This window comes from Arvicanthis niloticus, chromosome X, assembly GCF_011762505.2.
Source record: "Arvicanthis niloticus isolate mArvNil1 chromosome X, mArvNil1.pat.X, whole genome shotgun sequence".
In the NCBI taxonomy this organism is placed as follows: domain Eukaryota; kingdom Metazoa; phylum Chordata; class Mammalia; order Rodentia; family Muridae; genus Arvicanthis; species Arvicanthis niloticus.
The window spans coordinates 64,427,256-64,441,686 of record NC_047679.1 but is presented as its reverse complement, the minus strand read 5'-3'; the positions used below and the strand labels follow the sequence as shown (position 1 = coordinate 64,441,686).

The 14,431-nt window shown below is 35.7% G+C and overlaps 1 protein-coding gene across 1 annotated transcript in view; it reads right to left on the bottom strand.

The window, feature by feature from the left end:
- LOC117695315 (uncharacterized) overlaps window positions 1-14,431 on the bottom strand; it is a 41,469-nt gene that overhangs the window by 13,880 nt on the left and 13,158 nt on the right. The gene's annotated exons all lie outside the window — the stretch shown is intronic.

Sequence of the window (14,431 nt, the reverse complement as noted above, 5' to 3'; positions counted from 1 at the left end):
ATCTGTCCTGGTAAGGTTTTCATTTGTTTCATTTTTTTTTTTATCAACTTGACCCAACCCACAGTTATCTTGAAAGGGAGAACCTCAAATGAGAAAATGCTTTCATCAAACTGATCTATTGGCATTTTCTTGGGGTTCGTAAGAAAGCTGGCTGAGGTGAGCTGAGGAAGCAAGTCTCCATGATCTCTGCTTTACTTATGACCTCCTTATATTATCTGAGTTCTGTCTTGGTTTCCTTCAGTGAAGGACTGTGGTCCAGAAATGTAATCCAAACAAACACTTTCCTCACCATGTTCCTTTTGGCTATGGTTATTAGAAATATAACTAGAACAATGCCCTACCTTTGTCATAGGAAATATCCACAGCAGGAGAACCAGAAGCAGAAGACCAATCTGCTAGGCATTATAGGCCCACCTGCTCAATAGCAACTTCACTGGGGTTAACTAACAGCTCTCTGATTGGTTTTGAACCCCTATCAAGTAAGGGGCCCCATGTCTTCTACTTTAAGTGTTGCTAACAGTTTAGGCTCTGCTAACAGATAATAGGCTCTGGTGGACAACATTACTCTAGTGTAAGTAAATTGACATGGTGTCAACCTGACTTCCTAAGTATCTATGCTTATGCTCAAAAACCAACAGCTGTTCCCAGCTTACATCAGAGAAACCTCTTTCTACAATGAACAGTGGCAATATAGAGACTCATGGCAGTCCAAGATACTGAAAACAAGTAAAAGTTCAGTTCACTGACTCAGTTCAAAACAAAATAATTGCATCACCTTCTCTAAGTTTCATGTAATACTGCAGAGTGAGGAGCAGGAAGTAGTTAAGAGTTATAATATAAAGGGCTACAAAATGTAATCATCTGTACTTGACATGACCATTGCAATCATTCCCTCCAGTCCATGGTTACCTACCTGCACTAGGCTTCTATACGATTTGGCTATCAACAATTAGTCAAGGAAAGAGAGACTTATGGGGTCTCTACCCTTCACTTTTGAATTGTTCACTATTGGTTGATTCTGGGGTTTAGGGTTCCTGTCTTAGTTGTATACCCAGCAATTTCCAAAGGATAGTGCCAAATCCATAATCATACAGATAGCTCTTATTTAACTTTGCATGTCACAAACATACAAAATAACAAGATGTGAACACAAGAAAGAAGAAGACATGTATGGGGTTGAAAAGTGACACAGTGGTTGTACAGAGTCGAGAGAGGGCAGGATATGAGAGTATTCAGTATTCATTCTATACTTGTGTGAAATTGTGTCAAAGAACAACTTGGGTAGTAAAAAAATTAGATAGACCTTCAAAATACATGTCAAATTTCTACAACAAAATCTACTTAAATTTAAGTCACCATAGGACTAGAGAGATTATCTGCCAAAGAAATATCTAATTTCTTCCAAGCTACAATTTGATAATGTCCTTCCTGGGAATAAACTTTTAAGTCAAGGATAATCCTCACTGAGATCAGTGAAGGCTGGTTGAATGAGTAGGACTCAGCAGATAATCTTCATTAAACTAAATGTTGTTCATTAGAAAATGGGCTTCAAAGGGTAGCCTTGGCATTTAACATACTTAGAACACAGAATTCAGAAAGGATGTTTGGAAATACACAAGTCTAGTAAGTCAACCACTTTCTGTTGGAAGGCCACATATCCAAAGATATATAGGCAGCATTAATTGAACTTAAAGAGTTTGATGAAAAAAATGACACAAAAATGCAGGTGGACCCAGGATCAGTTGGGGCAGTGAATATGATCTAAATATGTTGTACAAATTTTAAAACAACACATATGCAGGCACACACACAGACACACAGACACACACACACACACACACACACACCTTGGATCCTTCACGTGTAGAGTTAAATCAAATTTAAAGTATGGCTTGCAGGAAAGGTATACAAATCCTTGGAGCTGACTGACGATCAGCGAATCTTAGCTGTCATTTAATCTGCACCTTCACTTGAAGATTTCCTTTTTGTCATTTTTGCCTTCATCAGGAATATTTAGAGTTTGAATGTGAACACTGTTTCATCCTCACTAGAACAATCTGCTTGCTATTCCAGTTGTTAGAAATTTAACTACTTAGATTGAGGTGACATTTGCCTTTACTACAAGTTCCAATTTTGCACTTTGAATCTATACAAAAGTAATATAGAACCTCTTTCACATGAAATATCCTATATATACTTTCAATCCTCTGTCATGTACACTATTGTACAGAATGTTTCCTCTGATGCTGTTAAGCACAAAGTCTAGAGGAAAAGTAGGTATTTAGAAGGGCCATTTACACACTAACTACCATGAAAATACCAAAATAAAGCTGAATGCACATATATTTCTTCACAATAGCAATTTCAATTATTTTAGCTATTTACAAGGAGGTTAACAGTTTTAATTTTTGAGAACCTATATGGTCTTTTCCATAGTTGCAGCACTAATTTATGCTCCACTCCCAACAATACTACCCTTTTTATTAATGCAAACATTTAGAGATGGCTCAGTGGTTAAGAGCACTGACTGCTCTTCCAGAGGTCCAGAGTTCAATTCCCAGCAAGCACATGGTGGCTCATAACCATCTATAATGAGATTTGGCACCCTCTTCTGGTATGCAGGTATATATGTAAACAGAACATTGTATGTAATATAAATAAATCTTTAAAAATTATGTATAATAGAATACTATACATTGTGTATAATAGAATATTATACAGCCTTAAAATAAGATTCTGTCATTTGAGACAACCTAGACAAAACTTTGAAACCTTATACTAAGTGAAATAAACCAAGAACAAAAGAAAAAGTATCATTTAATTTGAAATCTTGAAAAACATGGAAAAGATAAAGTAACAGATCTTAAAAAGCACCTGTAGTCTTGGGCCTAAATAATGATGTGGTTAATTTGTTGGGTACTTTATTCCTGTAGTTTATATTTATTTTTTAAAAAGGTAGTTGTAATCTTTTATCATCTGTTTTCCTAGTTTTTCTTGATTGAGTGTTGTCTTAGAATACCTTTTTTGCAAATCTGATCAAGGGTTCCCAGTGGAGAATTAGAAGACTGAAGGAGCTGAAAGGGTTGGTGGCCCCAAGAGGAGAGCAACGATACCAACCAACCAGAGCTCCCCAGGGTCTAAACCACCAGCCTGGGAGCACATAGGGAGGGACCCATGACTCCAGCTGTACATGTAGGGGAGGATGGCCTTGTTGGGCATAGGTGGGTGAGGAGATCCCTGGTCCCATGAAGGCTGAACACTGAGTGGGGAGGAATTCGAGGGTAGAGAGGTGGGAGTGGGGGTAGGTGGGAGCACACCCTTGTGGAGGCAGGAGTGGGGGATGGGATAGGGGTTCCTGGGTGGTAGGGGGAATGGGGTGAGGGGATAAAATCTGAAATGTAACATAATAGCCAATAAAAAATATGAAAAAAATAATGTATTTTTGGTATATTCTCCAAATAATTAGGCTCAGAGACCTTAACTACCATTTCCTTTTAAGAAACTGAAATATTGAACCTATTTATTGACATCAGTATGTGTATGTGCATGTACATGTGTACATGAATAATACAATCTTTAAAACTAAAGTTTTGGTCATTTGAAAGAATGGACCTACAGAAAAGTTTGTTGAATGTGAGACTAGAATTTTAATTCATTAACTTTTAAAACTTAGAGTTCAGTGGCCAAGAGAACTGGCTACCTTTGCAGAGAAACCAGGTTCGGTTCCTAGCACCCACATGGTGGTTCACAACCACCCCTAACTCCAGATCCAGGAAATTCTGACTTCTACAGTTACCAGGCATACATGTGATGCAGATACACAACTGCAGGCAAAACATTCACACAAACACAATCAATGAAAAACTACATTACTGATCTCAAGAGACTGTTCTGTCAGTAATGTGTTTGGCAAAGTAAAAAAGAAAAAGAAAAAGAAACATTTTTTTTCCAAGATAGGGTTTCTCTGTGTAGCTTTGGCTGTCCTGGAACTCACTCTGTAGACCAGGCTGGCCTTGAAATCAGAAATCTGCCTGCCTCTGCCTCCCAAGTGCTGGGATTAAAGGTATGTGCCATTTGATTCCAAAACCACACATGAATAGTTTAAGGGCTCAAAGGCAGGCTGATCCCCTAAGCTATGATACCTACTTGTTAAATTGCAGGCAAATGAGAGAACTCATCTCTTAAAAGCAAGGTATATGATGAATAAAGAATGACAGCCAGATATTGTTTTCTGTCCTCCACAGTCTCCTCCCTCCCCCACACACTTGCACACATGTATGCATTCATGTGTATACATATATATTTGTATTAATACCTGTGCCAGTATATATATGTGTGTGTTTGTGTGTGTGTATGAATATGCACATACATACACACAAAATTTATATTTCTTTTTTTGCTACCTTTAACACTTAAAACATTTAAATCACATATTGGATAAGGTTTTTTTGTTTTTTGTTTTTTTTTTTAGTTTTCTGCCTCAAAAATGCAAATTGTTTACAGTATGAAGTCAAAACTTTGGAAATGAAGCCCTAAAGCTCTCAAGGTCACTGCCCCCTGCAGTCTCTGGCTCAATACAAACATGCTAGTTTTATTTTTTAATTGTGTATTATATTTACATTTCAGATTTTATCCCCTTACCCCACTTCCTCCCACGACCCAGAAACCTCCTATCCCATCCCCCCTCCTCATGCTTCTATGAGGCTGTGCCCCCACCTACCCCCAGCCCCCACTACCCCCTCCCCACCCTCACATCCCCCCCACTCTGTGTTCATTTTTCATGGGACCAAGAATCTTCTCTCCCACCTATGCCCAACAAGGTCATCCTCACCTACATATACAGCTGGAGTCATGGGTCCCTCCCTATGTGTTCCCAGGCTGGTGGTTTAGACCCTGGGGGGCTCTGGTTGTTTGGTATTGTTGCTTTCCTCATAGGGTCACAAACCCTTTCTGCTCCTTCAGTCGTCTCTCTAAGTTCTCCATTGGGAAACCCTTGATCAGATCAGTGGTTAGCTGTGAGCATCGTCCTCTGAATATGTCAGACTTTGTCAGACCTCTAAGGAGACAGCTATATCAGGCTCTTGTCAGCATGCACTTCCTGACATCCACATCAGTGTCTAGCTTAGGTGACTGTACATGGGATGGATACCCAGGTGGAATGGTCTCCAGATGGGCTAGTTGTATTAAAAAAAACAGCATGTACATATTGCAGTGTCCTACACTAATCCTTAAAATAAATTTCTGAATCTTCTACAACATGCTTCCTGTTAGCTTGATTTCCTCCCACTAAGCCCAACAGTTTATTACCCATAGCATCATTATTTAGTAATAAAGTAGTCTGAAAAAGTTTTATGAATTTTAGAAAATGATTATGAGAATATTAATTTACAGATTAAAAAGAGTTTAATGTATTAGAAACATTTTATTTAATTACTCGATGTGTGAACATTCCTGCATGAGTGTGTGTGAGTGTGTGTGTGTGTGTGTGTGTGTGTGTGTGTGCGCGCGCGTGCGTGTTTGTGTTCCAGAAATTAAAGTCAAGTAGTCAGGTTTGGCATCCAGTGCTTTTACCCAGTAAGCCATCTCACATTTGCTAAAATTTCTTTAGAAGAATATTTATACAATCTAAATTTCAAGTTATTATAAGCACTATCTATACCATTGTCAAATAAAAACAGTTTCACATAGGTCTTTCCTCAAATTCCAAGAGAAGATAGATATATAAAGGTTAATCACTGCCATCTACTGGTAAACTTAGTGACATGCCTTTTCGAGGACTGCTCCTTTCTGAAGAGGAAACAGGACAGTGGATCTGGGGGAGAGGGGAAGTGGGGAGGAGCTGGTAGGAGTGGAGGAAGGGAAAACTGTGGTCAGGTCATATTCCATGAGAGAAGACTCTATTGTGAATAAAAATTTTGGCAAAAAATTAAAGGAACAAAAATAGGCTTATGATATAACAAAAGAAAATGCATTTGTTTATTTTAATTTTTGAGGCTACAAGTGATCTAAGACAACTTGAAACAAAAGTTTTAGGGGTTAGATATAATAATTAGATCATTATATTAATTAGTTAGATTAAAATGTCAAGAAAGTTAATTGGTATCAGTCAGTAATCACTCAGAAACAGCATTGATATCTCAGTTGAATAAAATAAGTTATTCAAATTAAGGCATATTTGGAAGGTTCTTTTACAGGTGTTACTGCCATTGTTGGTGTCTTGTATTTTAAGCTTTATTAAACAAAATTTAGGCCATGATTCCATCACAGATTGTTAGTGAGCAAAGGCTAAAGATAAAGAAGATACTGGGTTTTACTAGATTAGTCCATAGAGCTCCTATAGAGTGCCATCATGTTTTCTCAAAGGCTGTGGCCAATTAGCAATCAATTTTATTCCAGCTTGGGCCATATAAAATAGGACATCCCCAGCCAATTGATCCTTGACAATGCTGCCTTCTATTACTGGGTCCATTGTAATTCAGATCTAGAGGGAAATATCTACCATTTTAATTCCATGAAGAAATGATACAGAGTATTAATCCTTTGCCTTTGAATCTGAGAGAGACTATATTGGATTGAAGTCCAGTTGGTTAGAAATCATATTCCATCAACATCTGAAAGGTAATTATGTTTTTAGCAGTCAGAATGACATATTATATACTAGGCACTACACAGCGAACCACCTTGCCACTGTGAGGCAAATTGTGATTGGTTTTGTTAGAAATTCATAACATTATCAAGGGATCAAATAAGAATAGCTGCAGAGATTTAATTTCATGTTCATGCTTCTATAAGAAAGATAGCAAATTTGCTGAAGTAATGAGCAGTTATAATATGATAGTAATTAAACTGCTATTTTGGAATAGAGATGCAAGCTTTGACAAGTATACTATCAATGCCCTTTAGCTCATTATAGACTTTCCAGAATTAGGTCCACACCTCATGCTTATTCTAGAATCATTTCCAAAATAGAGGCAGAAAGTCTTAACAGATAACTTATTATCCCATCTTTTCCATTCTCCCATTGTCTGTGCATTGCATTTTAGTTCAAAGGACATATGGCCCACACAAAGCTACTCCTCAGAGCTCTTCCATTATGCTGTGTGTACTCATAGCCTTCTGGAATGCAAAGAGGATGCAATAAACTACTTTTCTCCTGGTAGACAAGTGTTATGTAATAGTTTTACTCACTCATTGTAAATAGTAACAGATGCCGTTTGCAGATTGATAACTACACTCTAAGCGTCAGTCCATTATTTCCCTTTGCAATCTCTTACTCAAAACATATTTTAATATCAATTTAAAACTGAATAGTAATAAAAGACTATTAAAAATTGTTAAGTTCTAATCCTCTGTCTCAATAACTCATATTTTTATACATTACCATGTTATTCCATGAAACACAAACTCCAAGTTTACCTATAAAACTGTACACTGACATTAACTATACAAGTCAGTTCTAGGCAGCCTAGAGCAACATCTATGGGAAACTCATACACTAGAAGAGAGAGTAAAGGGACATGTGGCTGGGGTAGGGGTTATAAGTTACTAATTGCAGTGTCAGGTGCTCCAGCCTCACCCCTGAATCTGTGATAAGCATTGTTACTATGATTGAGGCAAGGTCAGAATTTAACACAATTGTTACTTGAAGATTGAACTCATATTACAAACATAAGCCAGGTTGACAAAGGGACAGAGAGATAGGGGGCAAATGAAAGCATTAAGAGAGAATTCTAAAAGCTGTTTACAACATAGCTAAATAAAATAGGAAAAGGTATTATTGGATGATAGAAAAAAATCTTTAAAAACACCAAAAGCCTTGAAGATAAAATTTTAATGTATCCAGTAAATTTGTGTGCTACTAATTAAAAATGGAATTTTTCTATTATTAACTCATGGCAAAATAAATGTTTTTTAAATACTAGAAAAAATAATAAAAGATAAATGAATCTATTGTGTGCTTTTATGGTCTTTCAGATATGCGACGTGGACGTATACCCCGATAGCTGTCCTCAATGACCCATCCATCTGGAAGAAGCCATATCAAATCATTGCTCCAATTCTACAGTGGCAGTTAAGGTTACCACTGTAGAGTAAGGGAGATGATAAAACAACAGAAAAGGCCTCTTAAGAGAAAACTCCCTGTGATCAAGAAAAACTAATCTCAGGGTATGGTGAAAACTTCATATACTCTGTCAATGGATCATCTCTAGGAAGGTGGGACCATAGTAATAATATATTGTTAATAGAGCCCCATATTTCCTAAACGGTGTGTTCCCATCAATGAGACCTAAGGTAGGGATTAAAAAAAAATAAACAGAGGTCATGATCAAGCACACTCATGAGATCAATTTGAGTTCTGAAGCATCATTAAATTCTTGTTACCAAAAATTACCATGGTGGGGTTGAAGGGAGGATCTACTTGTTGATTTAGTGAAAATTTTGAGAGGAATTGGCATAAGAAATAGACTCTGTGGCAAACTCAGACGTTTAAATAGCAACTGGGAAAATATTTAGCTATCATGTGTGGCCTTAATACAGCAGATTTAATTTTTAAACTTTTATTATCAGTTTGTGTAAAACAAATTTTATCATGATCCTAGATAAATAGTAATATATTTTCTAATAACCCCTTTGATTCAGTAATCTTTAGCCATGGTAAAATTTCCTGAATAAATCACTATTTTTTTCTAGTAAAGTTCAGGATGCTTATCCTCTTACATGTGTAACATGCTCCCCAGAAAAACATTATTTATTTATTCATTAAACATTAGAATCATTGGAAGGGGAAGTATTTGTAAACGTGAAAATATTTGAATGATGTTTCATATCATAATTTTAACTTCATTAACTATATTTCAATAACAATATTGTAACTTGGAACCTAAATAATGTGTTGATGCTACTATAAAATGTTTACAGGAAAACTTTAATATTCATCATGGATTTAATCTTATAAGAATCAAAAATGAAATCAAGAAACAAATATTTATTTCTAACTAGACCACTAAGATGCCTTTAAGCAATTCTCTATCTTTTCTCTTGTGGTTACAGCATGGGAACAGGTAAATGCTGACCCTGATTTTTAATTAAATGTACTTGAATACTTGTGTGGAGGAGTATGTGAAAGTTAGAAGACAACTTGTTAGAGGATCAGTTCTCTCATTTCTCATAGCCTGGTGAAAGTGTCTTTAACCACCTTACCTGCTGAGTCCCTGGATTAATTCTTTAATGTGGAAATTCTCGATTTTTTTCAAGACACAGAGCCCATGTTTACACAAAACAAATAGAGTGTTAAATGAAGATGGAAATAAGTATAAGGAACAATTTGGCTGACTGTTGTTTTCTGCTAAGATTATATGTTTATGGCCGCAGTGAGAGAGTATGTGCCTAATTCTGCAGTGATTTGATGTGCCAGTGTATAGTGATACCCACAGGGTGGCTCCTTATTCTCAGAGGAGAAGGAGAGGGGAGGACTTTGGGGGGGAGGCTGCAATCTAGGTATAAAATGAAGAAATAAATAAATAAATAAATCCAAAAAAGAAATTTGCCAAAATAGAAAAAAATATAAGATAGTTTGCCTTTCACCAGAGCATGAGATTGGTTTTCATGCTTTAAACAATTTCACTATGATTTTTTTCAGTTTCTTTATTGACCAAACAACACAAAGTGAAGATATGAAGAATCATATTCACTTTTCAGTTAATGAGACTCTTCGGTGTTTCTAGAATGCCTTTTTATGTAAAATATTGAACCACAAAAAAAGTAATCTTAGCCAGTCATATTTGCTCATACCTGTTATCCCAACACAGGAGAACTGCCTTAAACATGAGGCAAATCAAGGCTACAAAGTGAGATCTTGGCTCAAAAGAGAGAGAGAAGGACTAATAAGTTATCATAGCAAAGGGATTATTTTGCCTTGTTGCTAATTTACATAATAAATTTTCTTTAGAAATTTGGAATTAGGTAAATGACAAAAGATAAAGTTTTATTTTATATATCAATAAAATGATAGCTAATAACCTACTTGATGTCAAATATATGCAGACATATCACATATTGAAAATGTAGCAATGATCTTGAGTTTATCAAAGTTTTCGCAGAACTGTTTATAATAGAGTGGTATTACTATTTGAAATGACATTGACTTCTAAGGAGAAAATAAGTCAAAATAATAGTATGTATATAAGGAGTACTTTACTTACTCTTTTTTTTCTTTTCTTTTCTTTCTTTCTTTCTTTCTTTCTTTCATTCTTTTTTTTTTTTTTTTTTGGTTTTTTGAGACAGGGTTTCTCTGTGTAGCCCTGGCTGTCCTGGAACTCACTCTGTAGACCAGGCTGGCGTCGAACTCAGAGATCCATCTGCCTCTGCCTCTGAAGTGCTGGGATTAAAGGCGAGCACCACCCCGCCCAACTGACCATGGAAACTCTTACAAAGGAAAACATTTAACTGTGACTGGATTTCAGTTTCAGAGGTTTAGCTCGGTGATGTGCAGGCAGTCATAGTGTTGAAGAAAGAGCTGAGAGTTCTGCATCCATATCAGCAAGTAGCAGGAAGAAAGAATGTCGTATTGGACCTAGCTTGAGCATCTGAGACCTCAAAGCTCACTCTCAGAGACACACTTCCTCCAACAGTGCTACACTTGCTTCAACAAGGCCACACATCCTAAGAGTGACATTCTCTGTGAACCTATGAGGGTCATTTTCTTTCAAACAACAATTATCTAGGATGAATGATTACCTGAGCTTATCTTAACATTTCTTAATATGAATTTACTCAATTTGTAAATATAACAAAGTTGGCAACTGAGAATGTCTTGTGAGTATTACTACCAAATTTTTAAAAATTGAATTATTCTAGCTTGAAGAAGTTAATGAAGAGTTGGCACCCCTATTTTCTGGGCTTGGGGACTGATGTGGTTAATATTGGGCTGTCTTTCTAGGGAAAAGTAGTGGTTTTGTTGGAACAGGAAGGAATAGCTAGAGTTTATTGCATAGCCATAACCTATTGGTAGAAATATGTATAATTGTTATTAAGATGAAGGTATAATTTCTTAAACGATACAAAATTTACTTTGATTTCAAATTTAAGATTTTCATTAGTACGGGTTTCTTATTAATATAAAAGTGAAATTAATATTGTTACTCTCATAGGCATTGTACCTGCATAACACATTTAAAAATATAAGGCTTAGACCCAGTCCTTCTTTAAATTTTTAACTGATTTGAGATGGTTAGCCTGTGAGTTAAGGGCTTATAGCAAATTCATGGCTCTGAGTTTATTGTTAGGATGTTTTCTATATTTTATTTAGAAATAGCTGAGAGGAGTTAACATACAACAGTCCAGATTGCCTTACATGGATAGCTGGTTTTCAAAACACCAGAAGTCCATAAAATTGACATTACAAACATTTCTGTATTAATGTTCATTTTGATTAGAGACCTGTCTGCTCCTGACAGCTTCCCTGTCTTGGATTCTAAGAAGAAATTGAGCATCTTTGGAGTTACTCCAGTTGTGGTGAGACAGCTACTAGGCAAGAATTGCCTGTTTCCATCTACAGACAAATTACTGTCCAGAAAAGGACACACTTGTGGAATAGTTGACTGATTATATCTGCCTAGACAGAGTAATCAGCCCTTAATAATTCTGCATCACTAAGGTCTGTCAGATGATTCTGGGCCAGAAGGCTGAAGACTTGATGCTCCAACGTTCTGTAGTATAGGGACTGTCCAGGTGTTCAGCGGTCTTTATAAATTGGCTAAGTTTTAGAAGCTATGCTTTATGCTTCACAAAATTTGAGTTAACCCAGTCATTCTGGATTTCTGACAAGGTTGAAGACTTATAGTCTCATAGCCAATCCCAGATATTTACTTTGAGAGAAAAGATTTAAGAGGATGGTTTTCAGCTGACATTCATTCTAAAGCCAAGAAAAAAGCCAGGTTCATAACTAAGTCTCTTAGTTAGGAGGGAGGGATGACAGAGGTTCTGGTTAGTCAACAAAATGATGGACTGGGTATTAGGTCTATCTTGTATCTTACTGACATAAATTGGTATAGTCATGCTCTAATTGTATTTTGAGAGAAAAGTTTTATTTTAACAGGAATGGTGATATGTAGGAGGAGCTAAGGTGGGAGGAGTAAGGAGGAAGGGAAGGAGAGGAGGGCTAGGTGATGAGAGAGAGAGAGAGAGAGAGAGAGAGAGAGAGAGAGAGAGAGAGAGAGAGAGAAACATGGAGGCAGATGTTAGCATGTTTCTGCCAGTCAAAGATAGTTAATATATCTAGGTTGGGTATTGGGTTACACTTCAGATTGTATGGGCATCTTGTTATTGAGCAGTACCAAACTTATAAAGCCTTTGATTCACATTTTTTAAAAAGTTACTAATAAAAAATAAATAAATAAATAAATAAATAATTCTCTTTAAGGTTTTTGGGAGACCATTTCTCCTTAAATGTTTCTATTTTATGCTTTAGTCTTCCAGTTATATCATTATTTATTCTATGATCATCAAGACATATTCATTTTCCAAAGCTTTATTAAGTACAACATGTCCCAGTATAGTTACTGTAAAATTTCATGGATGAAAATGATTCAAGTATATTTATTCTGTGGTAAGGACTCCAGCAAATAAGCTTATTTTAAAAGACAAAAAAATTTTAAGTTACTTAAGATCAGAATAAATTCCCCAAATAACCAGCAAACCTAGTGGTGAATTCTTGCAGGATGTACACATTTGGCTGTCAAAGGGTCAGAATAAGTTGGGCTTTCTAATTATATGCTCATGCTCAGATTATATCAACTTTAAAAACCACTTTGTGCTAAATGTAAAAAATGTGTGTGTGGTTGGATAAAGAAGAGCTAACAAATACAAAATCTTACCAGTACTCTCTTAAATTTAAGTAAGTCAAATCACAAAAAATATGGACAATTCAAGGACTTTGTGTTTATATTGTATTAGCTAGCTGAATAAACAAGTTATCAATGGAAAACTGTTTAATTCAGTGGAAACAATTTGGTATTTAGCATCTGAGAAATCATTATTTATCAAAGGCAATACTTTAAATGTACAATTAGAGTATAATGTATCTAGACAACTTTCTAAACAGCTTAAGTCTAAGTCTTCCAGTTCCTTATTCAGTCGCTAACTAATGTAGTCAATTTCTATGTTTTAAAGTATCCAAGCTGGCCAAAAATTTTAAAGCGAAAACTGTGCTAGATTGTGACAGATATTGTGGAACATTTGAAGCTTCCCCAGGCAAGGACTATTCACAGCACTTGAATATAAATTTTTAGATAGACATAATAACAATAGCAAGCATCTATCCACAGAGAGATGGAGAGGAAGGAAGGGAAAATTGTATTTAATGAATACTACCTAGCCAATAAGCATTTCATCTCATGAGTTTCATGTTTCGTCTCATGAGTTTTACCCATACCCAGAGTGTACATAGCACTTTCTTAAAAGATGAGAGGGAAGTAGAGAAAATCAAATCAACTCAGAAATTTGGAAACTAGATAGGTGACAGACGTCACTATGGAGGCTAAGAACAAGTGAATTATTAAAATGGAAAACTGTGCTATTGCATGTTAGGTTCTCTAATTCATAGTTTCTTCCTACAAACCAAATGCTCACTTCAAGGGAAAAAACAGCCAAAACCATTTGACAATCTTAGAGAATACCATTTTGGAGATATGAATAATATTTACATTAGCATGTTTGTCCAGAGCAGTTTAATCTTTTTTTTTGAAAAATGCTTTGGAACAGATCTTTAATGCTGCTATTTTAAAGTTCAAATATTTAATTTATTTGATGTTAAGTAGAAAATAACTCAACAAATCCTCCATTCAACAAACATTTAGGTTAACCTTTTAGTGCTCCAATTTTTAACTGGCCTTGATATTAAGATGGTACCAGATCAGACACATATATAGAACTATACTGAGCTTGGAGTTATTTAATTTCCATACAGTTATACTTCTTTAGAATACAAACATTGCTATTAGTATATTTAAGGATAAATAAAAGTTAATAAAGAGATTACTTTATGGTACTTTGTGATTTGTTTGAAGAATATTTCTGACACTCTTATACTTGTGGTCTAATGTGACAGCAAGGTCCCTTTTATTTTTTGTTCAGAGCAGTTCCTAAAATACACTGAGCCCAGTGTTTCCACATGACTTCTTTTAAATGATCTGTGCAATTGATCCAGTATTACTAGATATGAGATTTTATATCAAGACCAAATTCTTGGCATTTTACTCATTTTTGTTGCCCTCTTCTGGCAACTTTTGCTACTTTTTTGTTACATATTTTAGTTTTCTCCAAGCTTGCCTTTAATATCTGTTTTAACTTGATTCTTGGAGGAAATGATGTACAGAGAGATAGAGAACATCTCCAGTGTCACTGCTGCAGGCCTGTCCTGTCCTCTATTGAT